Source organism: Crinia signifera, chromosome 1 (genome assembly GCF_055691185.1).
Source record: "Crinia signifera chromosome 1, ASM5569118v1, whole genome shotgun sequence".
Taxonomy (NCBI): domain Eukaryota; kingdom Metazoa; phylum Chordata; class Amphibia; order Anura; family Myobatrachidae; genus Crinia; species Crinia signifera.
The window spans coordinates 68,512,398-68,530,888 of record NC_139217.1 but is presented as its reverse complement, the minus strand read 5'-3'; the positions used below and the strand labels follow the sequence as shown (position 1 = coordinate 68,530,888).

At 44.1% G+C, this 18,491-nt stretch overlaps 1 long non-coding RNA gene across 2 annotated transcripts in view; it reads right to left on the bottom strand.

Annotated features, from left to right (window-relative positions):
* Window positions 1–1,521: 1,521 nt before the first annotated feature.
* The window catches only part of LOC146037308 (uncharacterized), a 73,197-nt gene continuing 56,227 nt past the window's right edge, over window positions 1,522–18,491 (bottom strand). Inside the window, exons 1-3 of one of the 2 annotated variants that reach the window (XR_014461073.1) lie at window positions 9,654–10,052; window positions 5,788–6,183; window positions 1,522–2,214 (exon numbers count right to left, since the gene is read on the bottom strand). This is a non-coding gene — a long non-coding RNA (uncharacterized LOC146037308). Of the gene's footprint in view, window positions 2,215–5,787; window positions 6,184–9,653; window positions 10,053–18,491 lie in introns of those variants that run through there. The other variant, XR_014461021.1, reaches the window with a different exon arrangement.

The window sequence follows — 18,491 nt, the reverse complement described above, 5'->3', positions numbered from 1 at the left end:
AAACACTTTGTAAAACTCCTGCAACTTGTGTTACCTGCAGACGGTGGCAGCAGGCGGGCAGTGTGATTCAGTGACATGCGGTGAGGTACTGGTTTCTAAGCAGTGGTGCAAGCAGAATAAATTTGCTTATGTAGTAGCAAAAATAGTCATGGTCAAGTGCCATTAGGGGGTGGGTGTGGTCACACGCAACTGGAGGAGTGGATCCAATCAATGTTCTCTTCCCCCTCTTTGGTATACAACTTTGCCATATCTTGCTTACCTGATGCACTGTGGGTAGTGAACGAACCCGTTTTTGTGGCCCTGGGACCCTCATGGGAGTGCTAGGAATCCCCACTTCCCCCAAACACAGTATTTTTTTTTTTTTTTTTAATTCATAGCTTTACCAGTTTTGCCGTAATCGGCTTCTGGCATTCCAGAGTTATGCTGGTTTGCTTGCTTCCCTGACCCACTTTGGCTAGTGGTCTAACTCCTTTTTGGGGCCTCCTGGACCCCAGTGGTGTTGGGATTGCAGCTGTGGTCATTTCCTCTACCACCTACATATCTTACCTTATATATCTTTACACTCCCACCCGCCCGCACGTGTCCTCTCCTGCAAACTGGTTACTTCCTTCTATTACCGCCTCCAGGACTTTGGCCACTGTGCACCCTATCTCTGGAATTCTTTAACTCTCCTTATCAGTCTTGCCACCTCCCTCCAAAACTTAAAACGGGCTCTCAAGACCTACTTGTTCATTTACCATGTATTTGTCCTAATTTGTACGGTAAATCCCTATTTTCTTGTGTTGTTCTTTTGCTCATCTATGTATTGTCATGGGGTGCGGTACACTTCTGGCGCCATCTTAATGATCGATAAGAAGCATAACAATAAATGTTATTTTTTTCCCACTATTTGCTTAATACAGTACCCTGTGAATTCCGAACATCCTTTTAACGGGAACATCAACACTTCATCTATCAAGAAGGAGAAATGAGTGTTAATTCAAACTTTGATAAAGCTGCTGCTGCTGCTGTTGTAAACCCTATTTTACTTAAGAGAAAGAGAAGGAAGAATATCAACAGAAGCTGCTGGACTAAAGACTGGTTGAAAAACTGAGAATCACAGTCTCATATGGAGTTATTGAAAGTAATTAGAGAAAATAACCCAGAGGACTATAGAAATTGCTTAAGGATGACTGACAACACCTTTCAAGAGTTACTTGAACTTGTAGCGCCATATATCACCGAACAAGACACCAAATTCAGGAAGGCAATATTAGCTGGGCAAAGACTAGTGGCCACATTGCGCTTTTTAGCCACTGGCCGTTCTTTTGAAGACTTGAAATTTTCAACGACTATTTCTGCACAGGCTCTCGGCAACATATACCGGAAACCTGTAGAGCCGTTATTAACGTGTTAAAAGCGGAATATTTAAAAGGAAGTGTATTGATGAAGGAACTTGTTACCAAACTCATTTTTATTAAAGCAAATTAACAATTTTTAGATCAATTTACACATTTTTATTACTAAAAAAACACACATTAACCTTGTAATGATAACAATATCATGGTTTGCTGTAATGGAAAAGGAAAATAATATCAGCAAGTGTTTTGGCCTGAAACAATATTTATTGGAACAATATTTTTTTATTAATTCTCATAAGTAGAAGGCTGTGTTGGTGAAATATTTTGAACAATACTATGGTCATAAGTTACATCATGCATGGCATGATTGTTATTTATATGGGTAGAAGATCTTCGTTCAGGAGAAGGGTGCGGAGGGGGACCTGAAAGTGTGCTGAGGGAAATGCTTTGTCCTATTGTACTACAAAGAAGGACGGGTGGTTGTTGTGAGATATTTGGTATTGACATGTTAAAGTCAACAGGCTGTAGCCTTGTGTCATGTGGTCCCCTATGATAATATGAATTTGATATAAAGGTATACTCATTCACTTCTCCCATGGAGGCAATATGCAATATTTCAAAAATAAGTCTTTCTGTATGGTAGCGATATTGCTGTGGTAATCGTTGCAAATTTGCTTCCAATATGGCTGCTATTGCTGCATTTTCATTGATAGGCTGATTTAGTAGAGCTGTGGCTCTATGAAGAAGAGACACCGCCTGTTCCTCAATAGCTTTGTCTTCTTGCCTTTTATCCAAGTTCTTTTGTGTATCTTTCTTTTTTGGGTTGCTGGGGAGAACTTGGTGGCTCAGTGCTTGAAGAGGCAGTAGCTGACACCTAGAGGAAAAATACACCATGATTTTAAACAGGTTTTAACAGGTATTTTTTTCATATATAATATGTGTGTGTGTGTGTGTGTGTGTGTGTGTTCCTTCTACATTGTAAGAATGGCAAGGTACTGTATTGCTGAAGCATTTGAAGAGAAATGGAAATTTTTAAACTGTGGAGGCGCAATAGGTGGCAAACATAAGGGTAACTCCTCCTCCAAACAGTGGCTCTTACTATTACAACTACAAGGTTTTTTTTTTAAGCATTGTCCTAATGGCAGTAGTAGATGTGAATTATGAATTTATATATGCTAATGTTGGTACAAATGGAAGAGTTTCTGATGGGGGCTCTTTTGAGAAAACAACATTCTGTGAAAAACTCCACAGTGGTGACCTGAATTTGGGATGCAGTCATTTGGTCTACAGCATTATGGTAGACAGTCATTAGGTCGACACCATTAGGTAAACATAGGAAAAGGTTGACATGGTTCTAGGTCGACAGGTCGTTAGTTCATTAGTTCCACATTGTCTAGGTCGACAGTCAAAAGGTCGACGTGGGGTTTGTCACTGTTTTTTGAGCCGACAGGCGGTATATCATGCCCTACCATCCACTAGGGCGTGGTGGGAGAATAAAATAGTGTGCCGAGCCCGATGCATTGCGAGCGCACTTTAAACTGTGTCCATGTCGACTGTGTTGACACTCAGGTAAAAAAGTAGGGAAAAACCACATGTCGACCTTTTCAGTCGACCTAGACATTGTCGAACTAATGACCTTTCGACCTAGAACCATGTCGACCTAATGACTGTCGACCATCATGCTGTAGACCAAATGATCCCAACCCCCTGAATTTACCTTCTGATTCTGAAACAAAATTTGGTCTACCATTTGTTTTTGTTGCAGAGGATGCATTTGCATTACATTTGAACATAATGAAACCGTTTTCACAACGGGACCTTACTCCGCAAAGGAAGATAATGGGGAGCAAACTCTTGTTTCGCGCCAATTTCTAATTAGTGTTTAAATCTCGGCTGCCGGACTTACAAGAACCCCTGTTGGATGGGGGAAAAGGATTGTGAATAGCAGTTGCAAGTTGGCGCCCCTGTTCGAACCCTCAATAATTGGTTCTATGGTAGCCTTTAGTTATATTGGTAGTAAATCACAGTAAAGTCCAATACTTAATAAACATTTGTTAAAAAGTCTCTTTTATTCTTCTCATTCAATTAAGGTGCTTTTTTTTCAGACCATAAAAACTTGAATGTTGTGTTTCAGAAATTTTCAGATTAGCAAACAAATGTTCCCAACACGTTTCGTCCCTGCAAGGGACTTCATCAGGGGTTCGCAGATGTTATTGACACAATTCTCGCGATTCTTTCGCGTAGGATATATCCCAACAGGACGTCAACACACCAGATCCTCTATAGACTTTGAGGCGCACTTAGATATGAAACTCCACTGTTGTGGGTTACACTAGTGTTTTGGGGACTTTTCCTTCCTGTCACAGATTTTTAGCCGTATACTCACACGGACAGCACTGAGTGTTCAATTATGAGTACACTCTGCATACCATCATTGGCCCTTCATAGTTGGGTCCTTTCTGCCTGGTGTACTCCTTTTAAGGCCGACCGGTCTGCACTTAAAAATTGACACTGCTAGTGTAGAATTGAGATTTCGGTTCAAACAATAATTTTCACCGTCCCTTTAGAGATGTGAACTGGTGTGAGGTTCAGTGAAAATAACATTTTCAATGAAAAATGTCAATAGTCCTGGAGCAGTAGAATGGCAAGACGCTGTATCATTTTTTTGTTTTATAGGATCCAGGGTGACAAAAAAAGAAGGTTTACTCTAGTGCGCCATCATTTTCAATAGTTTCTTAGACACTGTACTATGATGATTGCTGTATATTGATGTTACTAGTTCAATGTTTCATTATATTATCATTTTTTTGGACATGCAAATCTGGGCTTTGGCATCTGAATAAAACACTATGTTATAATGTAGTTATTTTGTGTGGCTTTCATATTGTTGAGCATTGAGTATCTGTACAATGTATTGTATACACGTTTAGGTTGCAAATCTATTTTCACGAGTATCCAATTAAAATTAACACTGACATCAATGGCGTAACTATAGAGGGTGCAGGGGGTGCAACTGCTATGGGGCCCAGCCGTTTGGGGGCCCGAGTGCCCAGCAGGCACCCCCTGCATCCTTTTGATTTTCTTTTCAGTTTTTTTTTTTATATTGCATGCGGGCCCCTTCAGTGGAGGTACATGAGATCCGGCGGCTGATGCACAGGAGTCCTGGTGCCCGGCGCACAGGAGACACGGCAGCCAGCGCCAGGGTACAGGAGAGAAGACCCGGCAGCTGGCGCATAGGAGTCCTGGTGGCCGGTGCACAGGAGACACAGCAGCCAGCACCGGGGTAAAGGAGCGGAGACCCGGTGGATGGCACATAGGAGACGCGGCTGCCATCAAAGGACAAAGGACACGGATGCCAGCGTCAGTAAACATGAGACCTTGCAGCCTGCATTCAGGAGACCCAGGAGACCTGTTCCCTCACCCCATCTCTTTCTTGCGCCCCTGAGCCACTTTGCAAAGGACAGTTCTTATAGTAAGAGTTGTCCTTTGCGTTAATAATAGCCACCTTCTTTGGCATGCACTACTAAGGGGCATTGTAGTGGCAACGGTGGTGGAGGGGGCCCCTTTCAAGTTTTTGCTATGGGGCCCACACAGCTCTAGTAACGCCCCTGACTGACATGTTTCAATAAGTTATAGTTTATAAAACATGTTAATTTTTGACCACTTACCGAGCTGCTTAATGGATCTTTCATTGTATCCTGGCTATCCGTAGGTGTTACCCCATCTTCACTTATTGAATAATTGTCTATGGCAGGTCGCATCGCTTCTTGGTCTCTAGTGAACATTAATAGATCATAGTTCCATAGATAAGGTACATAAACCTCAGCTGTAGCAGACACTGATTTTTTGGAAATCTCAACTTTGTTAGTCTCTCTCTTAAATACAGTACGAATATTTTGAATTTTATTTTTAACCCATGCGGCATTAGCAAGTGGGTAAAGTGGTTTTACTCATTTCAATGAAAGACTCTATAGCATCATGCTGTTTTTGTCTATTACTGTAATCCGAATATTTCACCTTCCATAGACAGGGATGGGACCGGTATAATTGTATAAAGTCTCTCAGGTGTTCTGCGTGTTTGTCTGTAGACATGTTTCTGTTTGGAGAATGTGGTATTTCTTAGATTATAGCGCTACCCAGGGTGTGCTGCCTGATCCACAACCGTAGTGTAAATGCCACCACTACACAAATGACAACATGCAACAAAGGTATTTGTGTGGGTCAGTTGGCGCTTCCCCTTGTCCACTTAACAAAACAATTGACACCAATGGTGCTGAGTTAAAAATGAATACATAGACCTGATTCACAGGATGAATTGGAGAATTTGTCCTTTCTGAAATGATATAAGAGTGGTCTATGTCCCTCCACAGGGAGTTTGACCACAAGACACAAATGATAGTGTAGAACCTTTGATAAAATGAAAGGTTTAATAAAATCTTGCACTTACAATATCGTGACAAGTTAAAAGCGTGATAACAATCCCACTGGCAAGCTCCTATGACTGCAGACCTTAATCGTCCTCCGGACTCCTGCAGGGCGTCCGGTCGGCAGATGATGTTATACGTGTCCCAAGTCCTGGTGCACGTCAGATGGGATGAGCGGGTACACTTAACGCGTTTCGAGCGGATTGCTCTTCGTCAGAAGTGTACCTGTACCCATCCAATGGACCTCTATTTATACCCCAGTCTTTCACTCAAATTACCGCTGTAAGCGGTGTGCGTTGATTGAAGTCGCGCCGGAGATGACGCGATGTTTTACCGGAAACAGTATGGCCGCCGGACTTCTGATAACGTATGCGTTCCAAATCTGCGTGCCATTTGTCCGTATACATGTAGACATGTTTCTGAAAATAATGATTTAAATACAAAGAAATGTTACAATTATGATTTAAACATGGGAAGATTGTGTAACGTACTATGTAAGTAAATTTGATATATATATATATATATATATATATATATATATAGTGCATTGTCTCCAACAGGACTCAAGGCACTTTAGACCCATTACAATCAATGCACATAATACAGAGGATGTAGGTAGCACAGTAACTGAAAAGTCACAGACTAAAGAAAACCTTGTGCACACAGTAAGCATAATGCAGGATTGCTGCAGGCATTTTGGATAATAACTTCCATGGGTTGGATACAGTCAAATGGTCGACATATAGCAAGGTCGACATGGGTCTAGTTGGACATGGCTCAAGGTCGAAAGGAGTCTAGGTCGACATGGGGCATGGCCGACACGTCCGTTAGGTCGACAGTCAAAAGGTCGACATGGGGTTTTTCACTATTTCACTGCCCCAAAACAGGGGTTCTACGCATGTGCAGTACCGTGGACAATAGTGCACATGCGCCATACCATGTGCCGGTGAGTGGTCTTGCTATATATATTTTCATTTGAGATATATAGATAGATAAATAGATAGATATACACATATATTATACTAGGTGATTCATCGCGCCCTACGGGCGCTCTTTACACCGTCGTAAGGGGCTGTGCCCCCTTAACCTGTGTACGCAGTTATTGTGAGGGTTGGGTGCAGTGGCGTAACTATAAAATCTGCTCCCCCAAGCCAAAAAAGTTTCCTGCGCCCCCCCCCCCCCCCAATAGCATTCTAGTGAAAATGGGCCCCACCAATAGATTTTTTTAAAGTAAAGAATGCACACATTTCAAAAAAGTATGTGCGACCTCGGTTCAAGGGTTAATGCCCTTTAGAAAAATGCCAGACACTGCAATGCCCATTAACAATGTGTCACACGTCTTAATTTCAATTAAACATGCCACACACAGTAATGTCAATTACACATTATGCCACATACCGCAATGCCCATTACACAATATGCCACACACCACAATGACCATTACATATGCCACCCACCGCAATGCCTATTACACAATATGTGACACTCCATAATGCCCATTACACATGGGACACAAACCGTAACGCCACTTACACGTTACACCACACACTGTAATGTCCCTTGCACTATACAGTATAGTTTTATATATGTGTATATATATATATATATATATATATATATATATACATACACACACACACACACACATACATGCACACGTACATACGTACGTACTGTACATACATAATATATATAGATATATATATCTATATAGATATATATATCTATATAGATATATATATCTATATAGATATATAAATCTATATAGATATATAAATCTATATAGATATATATCTATATAGATATATATATCTATATATAGATATATAGATATATATCTATATATATATATCTATATATAGATATATATCTATATATAGAGATATATAGATATATATACTGTAGATATACATATAACATCTCCATAAATAAAGTAAGCCTTCTGCTATTTACTATCATTCAGAGGCAAAGGGAGAGAAGGGTGGGGGGACAGGCTGTAAAACTTACATTGTTCAAGTCGCGGCACTGCACTGTTGTACCGCATGCCCCAAACCTAACACTCAGGACAGCTGCTATGCTGCCTGTCGGGGAGTCGGGGACTAGGGAGGAGGACAGACGCTCCCTCCCTGAACCATTGGAGGAGCTGCCCGCGGCGCAGCAGCCACCCGCGGCCATCTTGTTTTCTGGCAAAATGCCAGTTCGCCGCATCTGACAGATGCCCGCAGCCCACCAGCTGACAGGCGCCCACCACAGCGCTGCTCCTCCAAGCCACCGCGGGGGCTGCCTCACGGTGGCTACGCCACTGGTTGGGTGGTGTGGGTGGGGATACTGTGTGTGGTGGAGTTGCAGGGTTGGCCCGTGTCGTTTGGTTTGGTGCCGTGACGCTTGTGAGGGAAGTGGGGGTGCTGTAGTTGGGTTGGAGGTGCGGGGTGAGGGATCGGGTGGGAGTGTGTTGTGGATGGGGGCGGGTGTTGGTGTACTGCGGGTGCTGGAGGTGTGGTTGTGGTGTTTTGCAAGTGGATGCTGTTGTGCTGTGGGTGGGGTGTTGTCATGGGAGGTTGGGGTGCGAGGGAGATTGTTTGGGTGTGCTGCAGGTGGGGTAGTCACAGGTGTGAGGATACTGTGGGTGTTGGAGTTCAACATGCAGGGTGTCATCCCCCGGCAATCTGTTTACTGCAGGGAAGTGTGAAGCGGCGGTGACTTTGGGGGGGGAATGGTTGCGCTCGCCGCTGCTGCTCGGTAGCGCCGGGGGGGGGGGGGTCGGCTCATACCCCAGTGAGCTGTTTCCTTCAGGGGTGCTAGTGTGAAGTGGTGGGCGGCATTGACTTGGGGTGGAATAATTGTGCTCACCGCCTGTAAGTAGTGCCGGGGGGGGGGTGCCTTATACCCCGATGAGCCGCTGCTTCAGTGTGATGCGGCGGCCGGCTAGTGATTTGGGAGGGGGGATTCGAGAACCCACTGTATGGCAGGAGGGAGGGATGTGGGCGGTTTATAAGTGGAATGCTGGGAGGGGGGCGGATCTGTTGTGCTATTATTGCCGCCGTAGCCAGGGACCGCTGTCAGGTGTGAGGCAGAAGGGGGGTGGGCGAAATGTCTGGCGGGGCGGTGGGAAAGTAGTAGTTACGCCGCGTGGTGAGCGCGTATATGAGGGGGGGGGCTGGGCGCGCGGTGTGCATACCCTCCAACATATGTAGGGCAGAAATCGGTACACATTTGGGGAGTGGGCGTGGTCATTTATAAAGTAGTTGTGGCCACTGTGAAAGTGGGCGTGGCCACATACAATTTCAAATGCATCAGAAAGTAGGTTCGATTATAATGGCAGTGGCACCAGAGGGGCGCAGGGACATAGTGTAGTGACCTGCGGGAGCCGGGGGCAGGTTTTGTCAATAAAAGTGCAGCTAGGTACCTCAGCAGCAGCCGAATATGAGAAAGCCATGATGATCTGCAGCATGGCTAAGTCGGCAGGAGCTGCTGAGTTTGTGCAGCACGAATGGCCAGAGCCTGGGACCAGGAGAACAGCAGTTGCCTCTGCAGCCCACAGCACAGCTGAGCTCATTCAAGCCCTGCGGATGGAGTTATTTACTACCCAGCCAACAGCAGCTACTGGCAGACACATTCCACAGAGCTCTGCCTGGATCCTCCCGGCAGCTCTGTCCCTGCTTGTTATCTGCAGACGGAGGACGGCAGACAGGAGCCTGCCGGAGACAACACTACAGGGTGAGTTATGGGGAGACAGGAAGGAGGTGGAAACCCTAGCCTGTGAGCGGCTTCTATCTGGCGAGCAGGGGAGGGACTCCGAAGGCAGGCTGTGCTGCACCTACCATCTTGCAGCCGAAACCCCTGGCAACAAACATGTAATTGTCTCCCCTAGCAAAGCAACACACAATACCTCAGTGCTCTGATTGCTGAGGCGGCGTCAGTAGCTCCCAGCACCTTCACCCTATAGGCTATGTATGCGTGTGTGTCAGCAGGGGGAGGCGGAACCGCTGATTCCCCCAGCAGAGCATATTGGGAGATGTAGTCTGCAGTCACTCCCCCGCTCTGCTCACACTGCCAGAAGAGCAGCCGTCTGTAAAGGAGTTGGAAACTACAACTCCCAGAGTCCCATGGAGTTAGTGGGCAGGCATGGGGAGTGCTGTGCGAGGAGGGGTGTGTGCTTGTGGAGAACAGTCGAACGGAAGTGCCTTGCTTTTGCAGTGTGGCTGACGGTGGATGGGCCTGTCAATCACCCGTGAAACCCCGCCCACCGTTTGCCACACTGCTTGACTGACAGATCTGGCTAAATATATAAGAGATAGAGAGTAATAGGTATATATATATTAGCTATAAAACCAATAAAATAGTAAGAAACAACTTTTAAAGTTTCTCAGTACAGAAGGACATGATTTACTTACCTGTTTGTGGACCCTCAGTTTTGAAGCTAGTGCAAGGGGTCATGTCCCTTTTAAAATCTCAGAGTTTCACACCTGGGTGGATTTGATTAATTCAACCTGGGGCTTCCCAGGACATGCTCTTGTGATTTTATACATCACATCACATTTTTGGTCATAACTATCCCTGTGAATGGACACACTCTTCGTTGGGGGAGAACATTGAACTCTCTGCTATTTTGGCCACAAACTGAATATACATATCGTATGTTTGGGATATGGGATAGTGGCAAAGTGTCACATCTTGGGAACAATGCATACAGTACAATACATTTGTCATTTGCACCTCACCTCCAAAACAGCCTCAGCTGTTAGTCAGATTATTTTCTGTACGCTCCACTATCATATAATTCCATATATTAAAGCATATTCCCTTTAATGTCTCATTCATCTAATGTAGTGCAGTGTGTTTGCCTTTTGTGATGTCTCAATACACAAGTGGTGGAGTCACCACATAGTAGGTGATAATGTTAGAGTGCCAACGCAGACAAAAGACCGTTCTGTCAGATGATTGTCCCTTGAAATCCATCTCTTTGATATACAGTCAGCAAAAGGTTGACTGCACCATTTGGTTGGAACTGTGGTAGTCCTATGGTAATCTGATTGCCAGCTTCTGTCTCATTCTATATGCTAATTCTGCCACATACTAAATTAAGCAGTTTTTACCTATGAAGAAAAGCCCAAAATGAAACCAACCTTTACATGTTGAGAAGTGTAGAAAGATAAGCTTCCAATGTGTTTGAGGGCTGTGTGTGGCTTGCAGGTAGTGAAATAATGGTTTTCACTTAATAGCCTGCAGCCTTGCTTTTTGTTTCGTAAATTTTATTGTCTCAGTATAGTTACATAACATAAGTAACACAATTAACCCCTTCCCGACATTTGACGTACATTTACGTCATGGTCGGGATGTACTTCCCGACGCATGGCATAAATGTACGTCATGCATTTAAAGTGTCACCGCGTCTATAGACGCGGTGACAGAGGGGAGATGGCTGCTGTCCCTGACAGCAGACATCTTCCCTCATTGCCCAGGGGGGGCAGCGATGCCCCCCCCCCCCATCGGCGATCGCTGCGATTGGCTGTTCAAATGTGAGCAGCCAATTGCAGCGTTTTCTGTGTACCGGCGAATAACGGCGCTCGGTAACACAGGGATCGGTGGTGATTGGTGCTGTTAAGTACAGCACCAATCACCACCGGGTGTAAAGGGGTCACTGGTGGTCACCCCACCTGCCCCCAAGGCTGTGATTGGTCCGTCGGACCGACGGACCAATCACAGCCATTACACCTCAGAGAAAATAACGGAGACAGCCCTGCAGCCGCCATTCCGGTCAGGAACAGCGTGCAGAGCGGTCTCCGTGGCCATCTGTCCTCTTATACTGACCTGATCAGCGTTGGTGGTGTGGTGGCATCCGTGCTGCCTGCTGCTGGTGCTTCCTGGTAGTTGGTGCTTCCTGGTTGTTGTGCTGCTGCTGCTGCAGCGTCATTGTGTAATATAATTTTGTGCTGCTGCTGCTGCAGCGTCATTGTGTAATATAATTTTGTCTCTGCTGCCCCCTGCTGCCCCCCTTTTGTGCTGATCAGTATAAATTAACTGATCAGCAACTTTTTTGGGGTGCAGGTTTTTTTTTTTATATATATACCCTGTCAGGTTGCACCAAAAGTTGTGCGCCTGCTGCCCCTCACTGCTAATCAGTGTTGCATCACTGATCAGCAGTTTTTTTTTTATTTATTTTTTTTGGAGGGTGCTGTGGGGTCTTTTTTTTTTTTAAAAATTTACACCCACGGTGATTTTGTGGGTGTCCTGTGGCCGCTGAGCACTGATCAGTGACGTACATCACTGATCAGCATTTTTGGCACAGGGTTGATCTAATTTTTTTTTTTAATCAAATTCCTGTTGCCTTTGACTGATCAGCAGTTTTTTTAAAAAAAAATTTTTTGGGAGGGTGCTGTGGGGTCTTTTTTTTATTTTTTTTACACCCACGGTGATTTTGTGGGTGTCCTGTGGCCGCTGAGCGCTGATCAGTGACGGACGTTACTGACCAACATCTGTGCTCAATTTTTGGCGCAGGAGCTTTTTTTTTTTTCTTTTAACCCCTTCAAGGTTGTACCAAAAGCTGCCTTTAAGCTGCTGCCCCTTAAGTGCACTTACACGTGTTAAAGCACTACATACACACTACATACCCCCCGTGTTGAAATAAAGTTTGTACCCCCCCTACACTATACACGTGTTGAAACACTACACTTACACAAACACAAAAATAATAAAAATGTCCCAATCATCCCAAAGACTGTTTTCAGCGGAGGAGGCATATGCCCTTATTGCCTCTGACGCTGACACAGCCAGTGATGTAAGCGATGAATTTACATTCGTCTTAAGCTCCTCTTCCTCCTCTAGTGATGAGGGACCCCCTCAAAGACGCCCCCGTAGAGCAGCTGAGACCCCCCCCCCCCAATGATTGATCCCGTATGGACCCCACCACCAGACAATTTTGAGCCCCAGGTTCCTGAGTTTTTGGCCAACCCAGGAATCCAATTTGATACTACAGGCCTCAAAGAAATTGACTTTTTCAAAGTATTTTTCTCTGATGATTTTATAAATTTAATGGTGGACCAAAGTAATTTATATGCCCAGCAGTTTATTGCTCAAAACCCCACACCATCATTTGCTAGGTGGACCCCTGTAGATGCAGTAGAGATGATGACGTTTTGGGGTCTGGTGTTACATATGGGCATAGTTAAAAAGCCAGAAATTAGACAATATTGGAGTACAGATGTTCTGTACAGCACCCCACTTCATCGTATGGCCATGACCCGGACTCGTTTTGAGACGATCCTTAAATTTTTTCATTACAACGATAATGCACAGTGCCCACCCAGAGATGATCCCACCTTTGACCGGCTATTCAAATTCAGGCCGGTCATTGATCATTTCAGCGCCAAATTTGCTGAGATGTACATCCCCGAAAAATTCATTTGTGTAGACGAGTCACTTATACATTTTAAAGGAAGGGTTAAATTCCACCAGTACCTTCCCAATAAGAGGGCAAGGTATGGCATAAAAATGTATAAGCTGTGCGAAAGTACCTCAGGGCACACCCACAGGTTTAGGGTATATGAAGTGAAGGACACAAGAATTGAACCGCCAGAATGCCCCCCCTCCCTCGTAGGTGTTAGTGGAAAGATTGTCTGGGATTTGGTGCACCCCTTCCTGGATAAGGGTTATCACCTCTATGTGGATAACTTTTACACCAGCATCCCCCTGTTTAAGGCCCTTGGTTCAAGAGGTACAGCAGCTTGCGGTACTGTGCGCAAGAACCAAAGAGGCCTCCCAAAATCGCACGTTGCCCAATTACTGAGAAAGGGTGAAAGCAGGGCACAATCCACCGAAAATATGTTGTTGGTCAAATATAAGGACAAGAGGGATGTCCTCATACTAACAACAATTCACGGAGACAGTACCACCTCCGTCCCTGTACGAGGTACCAGTACCCACACCTCAAAACCTATTTGTATCCTAGATTACAATAAGTACATGGGCGGAGTGGATCTTTCAGATCAGGTACAGAAGCTGTACAGTGCCCTGCGGAAAACAAAAATATGGTATAAGAAGCTGGCCGTGTATATCATCCAGATGGCACTGTATAACGCTTACGTACTATTCCGTTCTACCAGCCAGACGGGGACATTTATGCACTTTCAAGAGGAAGTCATAAAGGGCCTAATATTTGGGAACCAGCAGGCAGAGGGCCCCAGTACTTCTAGTACTGGCCCCAGTACTTCTAGTACTGGCCCCCGTATTGTATCAGGGCAGCATTTTCCTAACGAAATCCCCCCCACTGGAAAAAAGGGCAGGACACAAAAAAGGTGCAAAGTTTGCTATAAAAAGGGAATAAGAAAGCAAACTATTTTCCACTGTGAAACTTGCCCCGACAAACCCGGCCTATGTATAAAGGAGTGTTTTAAAATATACCACACATCTATGGATTATTAGGTTCATCATTTCACCGTGCTTCGGGGGTCTTGCTAATGCGACATAGCACCCACCATTCATTCCACCAGAATCTGTGCTGCAAAATCCAAATATCACTCCTTCCCTTCTGAGTCCTGCCATGCACCCAAATGGTATTTTTTGGTCACATTTGAGGCATTGCCGTACTCGGGAGAAACTGCGGCACAGATTTTGGGGTGCTTTGTCTCCTTCATTCCTTGTGAAAATGAAAAATTTTGAGCCAGAACTGCATTTTTGTGTAAAAAAATGTAATTTTTCATTTTCACAGCCCAGTTGTACCAAAATTGGTGAAACCCCTGGGGGTTTGAAATGTACACTATACCCCTAGATGAATTCCCTGAGAGGTGTAGTTTGCAAAATGGGGTCACTTGTGGGGGGGTTACACTGTATTGGTGCTTCAGGGGTCTTGCTAATGCGACATAGCACCCACCATTCATTCCACCAGAATCTGTGCTGCAAAATCCAAATATCACTCCTTCCCTTCTGAGTCCTGCCATGCACCCAAATGGTATTTTTTGGTCACATTTGAGGCATTGCCGTACTCGGGAGAAATTGCGGCACAGATTTTGGGGTGCTTTGTCTCCTTCATTCCTTGTGAAAATGAAAAATTTTGAGCCAGAACTGCATTTTTGTGTAAAAAAATGTAATTTTTCATTTTCACAGCCCAGTTGTACCAAAATTGGTGAAACCCCTGGGGGTTTGAAATGTACACTATACCCCTAGATGAATTCCCTGAGAGGTGTAGTTTGCAAAATGGGGTCACTTGTGGGGGGGGTTACACTGTATTGGTGCTTCAGGGGTCTTGCTAATGCGACATAGCACCCACCATTCATTCCACCAGAATCTGTGCTGCAAAATCCAAATATCACTCCTTCCCTTCTGAGTCCTGCCATGCACCCAAATGGTATTTTTTGGTCACATATGAGGCATTGCCGTACTCGGGAGAAATTGCGGCACAGATTTTGGGGTGCTTTGTCTCCTTCATTCCTTGTGAAAATGAAAAATTTTGAGCCAGAACTGCATTTTTGTGTAAAAAAATGTAATTTTTCATTTTCACAGCCCAGTTGTACCAAAATTGGTGAAACCCCTGGGGGTTTGAAATGTACACTATACCCCTAGATGAATTCCCTGAGGGGTGTAGTTTGCAAAATGGGGTCACTTGTGGGGCGGTTCCACTGTATTGGTGCTTCGGGGGTCTTGCTAATGCGACATAGCACCCACCATTCATTCCACCAGAATCTGTGCAGCAAAATCCAAATATCACTCCTTCCCTTCTGAGTCCTGCCATGCACCCAAATGGTATTTTTTGGTCACATATGAGGCATTGCCGTACTCGGGAGAAATTGCGGCACAGATTTTGGGGTGCTTTGTCTCCTTCATTCCTTGTGAAAATGAAAAATTTTGAGCCAGAACTGCATTTTTGTGTAAAACAATGTCATTTTTCATTTTCACAGCCCAGTTGTACCAAAATTGGTGAAACCCCTGGGGGTTTGAAATGTACACTATACCCCTAGATGAATTCCCTGAGGGGTGTAGTTTGCAAAATGGGGTCACTTGTGGGGGGGTTCCACTGTATTGGTGCTTCGGGGGTCTTGCTAATGCGACATAGCACCCACCATTCATTCCACCAGAATCTGTGCTGCAAAATCCAAATATCACTCCTTCCCTTCTGAGTCCTGCCATGCACCCAAATAGTATTTTTTGGTCACATATGAGGCATTACCGTACTCGGGAGAAATTGCGGCACAGATTTTGGGGTGCTTTGTCTCCTTCATTCCTTGTGAAAATGAAAAATTTTGAGCCAGAACTGCATTTTTGTGTAAAACAATGTAATTTTTCATTTTCACAGCCCAGTTGTACCAAAATTGGTGAAACCCCTGGGGGTTTGAAATGTACACTATACCCCTAGATGAATTCCCTGAGGGGTGTAGTTTGCAAAATGGGGTCACTTGTGGGGGGGTTCCACTGTATTGGTGCTTCGGGGGTCTTGCTAATGCGACATAGCACCCACCATTCATTCCACCAGAATCTGTGCTGCAAAATCCAAATATCACTCCTTCCCTTCTGAGTCCTGCCATGCACCCAAATGGTATTTTTTGGTCACATATGAGGCATTGCCGTACTCGGGAGAAATTGCGGCACAGATTTTGGTGTGCTTTGTCTCCTTCATTCCTTGTGAAAATGAAAAATTTTGAGCCAGAACTGCATTTTTGTGTAAAAAAATGTAATTTTTCATTTGCACAGCCCAGTTGTACCAAAATTGGTGAAACCCCTGGGGGTTTGAAATGTACACTATACCCCTAGATGAATTCCCTGAGGGGTGTAGTTTGCAAAATGGGGTCACTTGTGGGGGGGTTCCTAACTTTTAGCATCTTATGGTGCCTAGAAACCTACATGGTGCCTAAAAAATAATCTCATAAAAAGGAGGCTCCAAAATCAAGTAGGTGCTCCTTCTATTATGAAGCCTGTGGTTTGGTCAACGTGCACACTAGGGCCACATATAGGATATTTATGAAAACAAAAGAATTGGGGGAATCAATTTTTAATCACATTTCTCTAGTAAAATCTACTGTGTTCCTTAGAAAAATGTATTAAAATTGAAAATCTGCAAAAAAAATGACATTTTGAAATTTCACCTACACTTTGTTTTAATTCCTGTGAAACACCTAAAGGGTTAACAAACTTCCAAAATGCTGTTTTGAATACTGTGAGGGGTGCAGTTTTTGAAATGGCATCATTTATGGGGGTGTCTCACATACAAGTCCCTCAAAGTCACATCAGAACTGAACTGGTCCCTAAAAAAATCAGTGTTTGAAATTTTCTTGAAAATTTGAGAATTTGCTATTCATATTTTAAGCCTCCTAGTGTCCAAAAAATTAAAAGGAGGTTGAAATAATGATGGCAACATAAAGTAGACATATGGTCTTTGTTAGTTATTAACTATTTTGAGTGGTATGATTATTTGTCTCACAAGCAGAAAATTTAACATTTTGCAAATTGCAAAATTTTCAATTTTTTTACGACATTTTGGTCTTTTTCACAAAAAAACACAGACTGTATCGACCAAAATTTACCACTAACTTAAAGTACAATGTGTCACGAGAAAACAATCTCAAAATCACTGGGATAAGTAAAAGCAATAAAAAGTTATCCCCACATAAAGTGATACATGTCAGATTTGAAAAAAAGGGCTCTGTCAGGAAGGCAAAAACAGGCTGCGGCGGTAAGGGGTTAACAGGTAATAATGATAACATATGTATCCAGTAAGATAAAGAATCATTTCAATGAGCAGGACAGACCGGTTACAATAGAACATAACAAAAAAATAATAACATAATGAGAGTGGGAGCTTTGGTATGATAAAGCAGTATCCAAAGTGTTGTGCCACTTAGCTCGACATAGGCTTATGTTTAGAGATCATTACCATCATTTGGGATTTTAATGTAACTTCAGCTGTTTGGGGGATATATGGGAGAAAGGAGGGGGGAGGTGGGATCCCAACGGCGGGGGGGGGGGGGGAGAGCATTTTAGAAGGAAAGGTAGGGGGGGTGGGTAGTGAGATGGAGTTGATGAGATGGATTATTAGTATGTGGAAAGGAGAGTTAGAATTGGCCAGGAAGAGGGGTGTTGTGGTGCGTATACCAAGGGGTCCAGACGGAGTGGAATTTACGAATAGTATTATCTTGTAGGCTTGTAATATACTCCATTTTGGCTATGAACCATATTCTATTAAGCAGTTCTTGTCGGCTCGGAGCGTTCAGATTCTTCCAATTGCTGGCAATTTGGTGTTTTGCAGCGTTAGCGATATGCATGACTAACTTATTCGGTTCTTTAGGTAAACGGTCGATAGGGGCACATAAGAGCAAATTGATGGGTTCAATGGGGTTGGGAGAGGGTACAAGTTGAGAGATGAGGGTGAGAACCATATTCCAGAAGTGAGCTATTATCGGGCATGACCACCAAATGTGGTAGAACGATCCCCTCTGCCCGCAGTTTCTCCAGCACATATCTGATGTGTTGGGATAAATGCGATGGAGGCGAGTAGGGACCAAATACCATCTGGAATATACTTTATATGAGATTTCCTTGATTGATACACTTATTGAGCATTTTGAGATAGCTATTCGGATAGATTCCCACTCCTCTTCCTCAAGGTGTCGTCCTAAATCTATTTCCCATTCACGTTCATGGTTAAGTATCGCCGGGGTGTCCTTAACTAAAATAGAATTATAAATTTGTGAGATGGATCCTCTATCGGTGGGCCTATATATACAGATTCTTTCTAGCT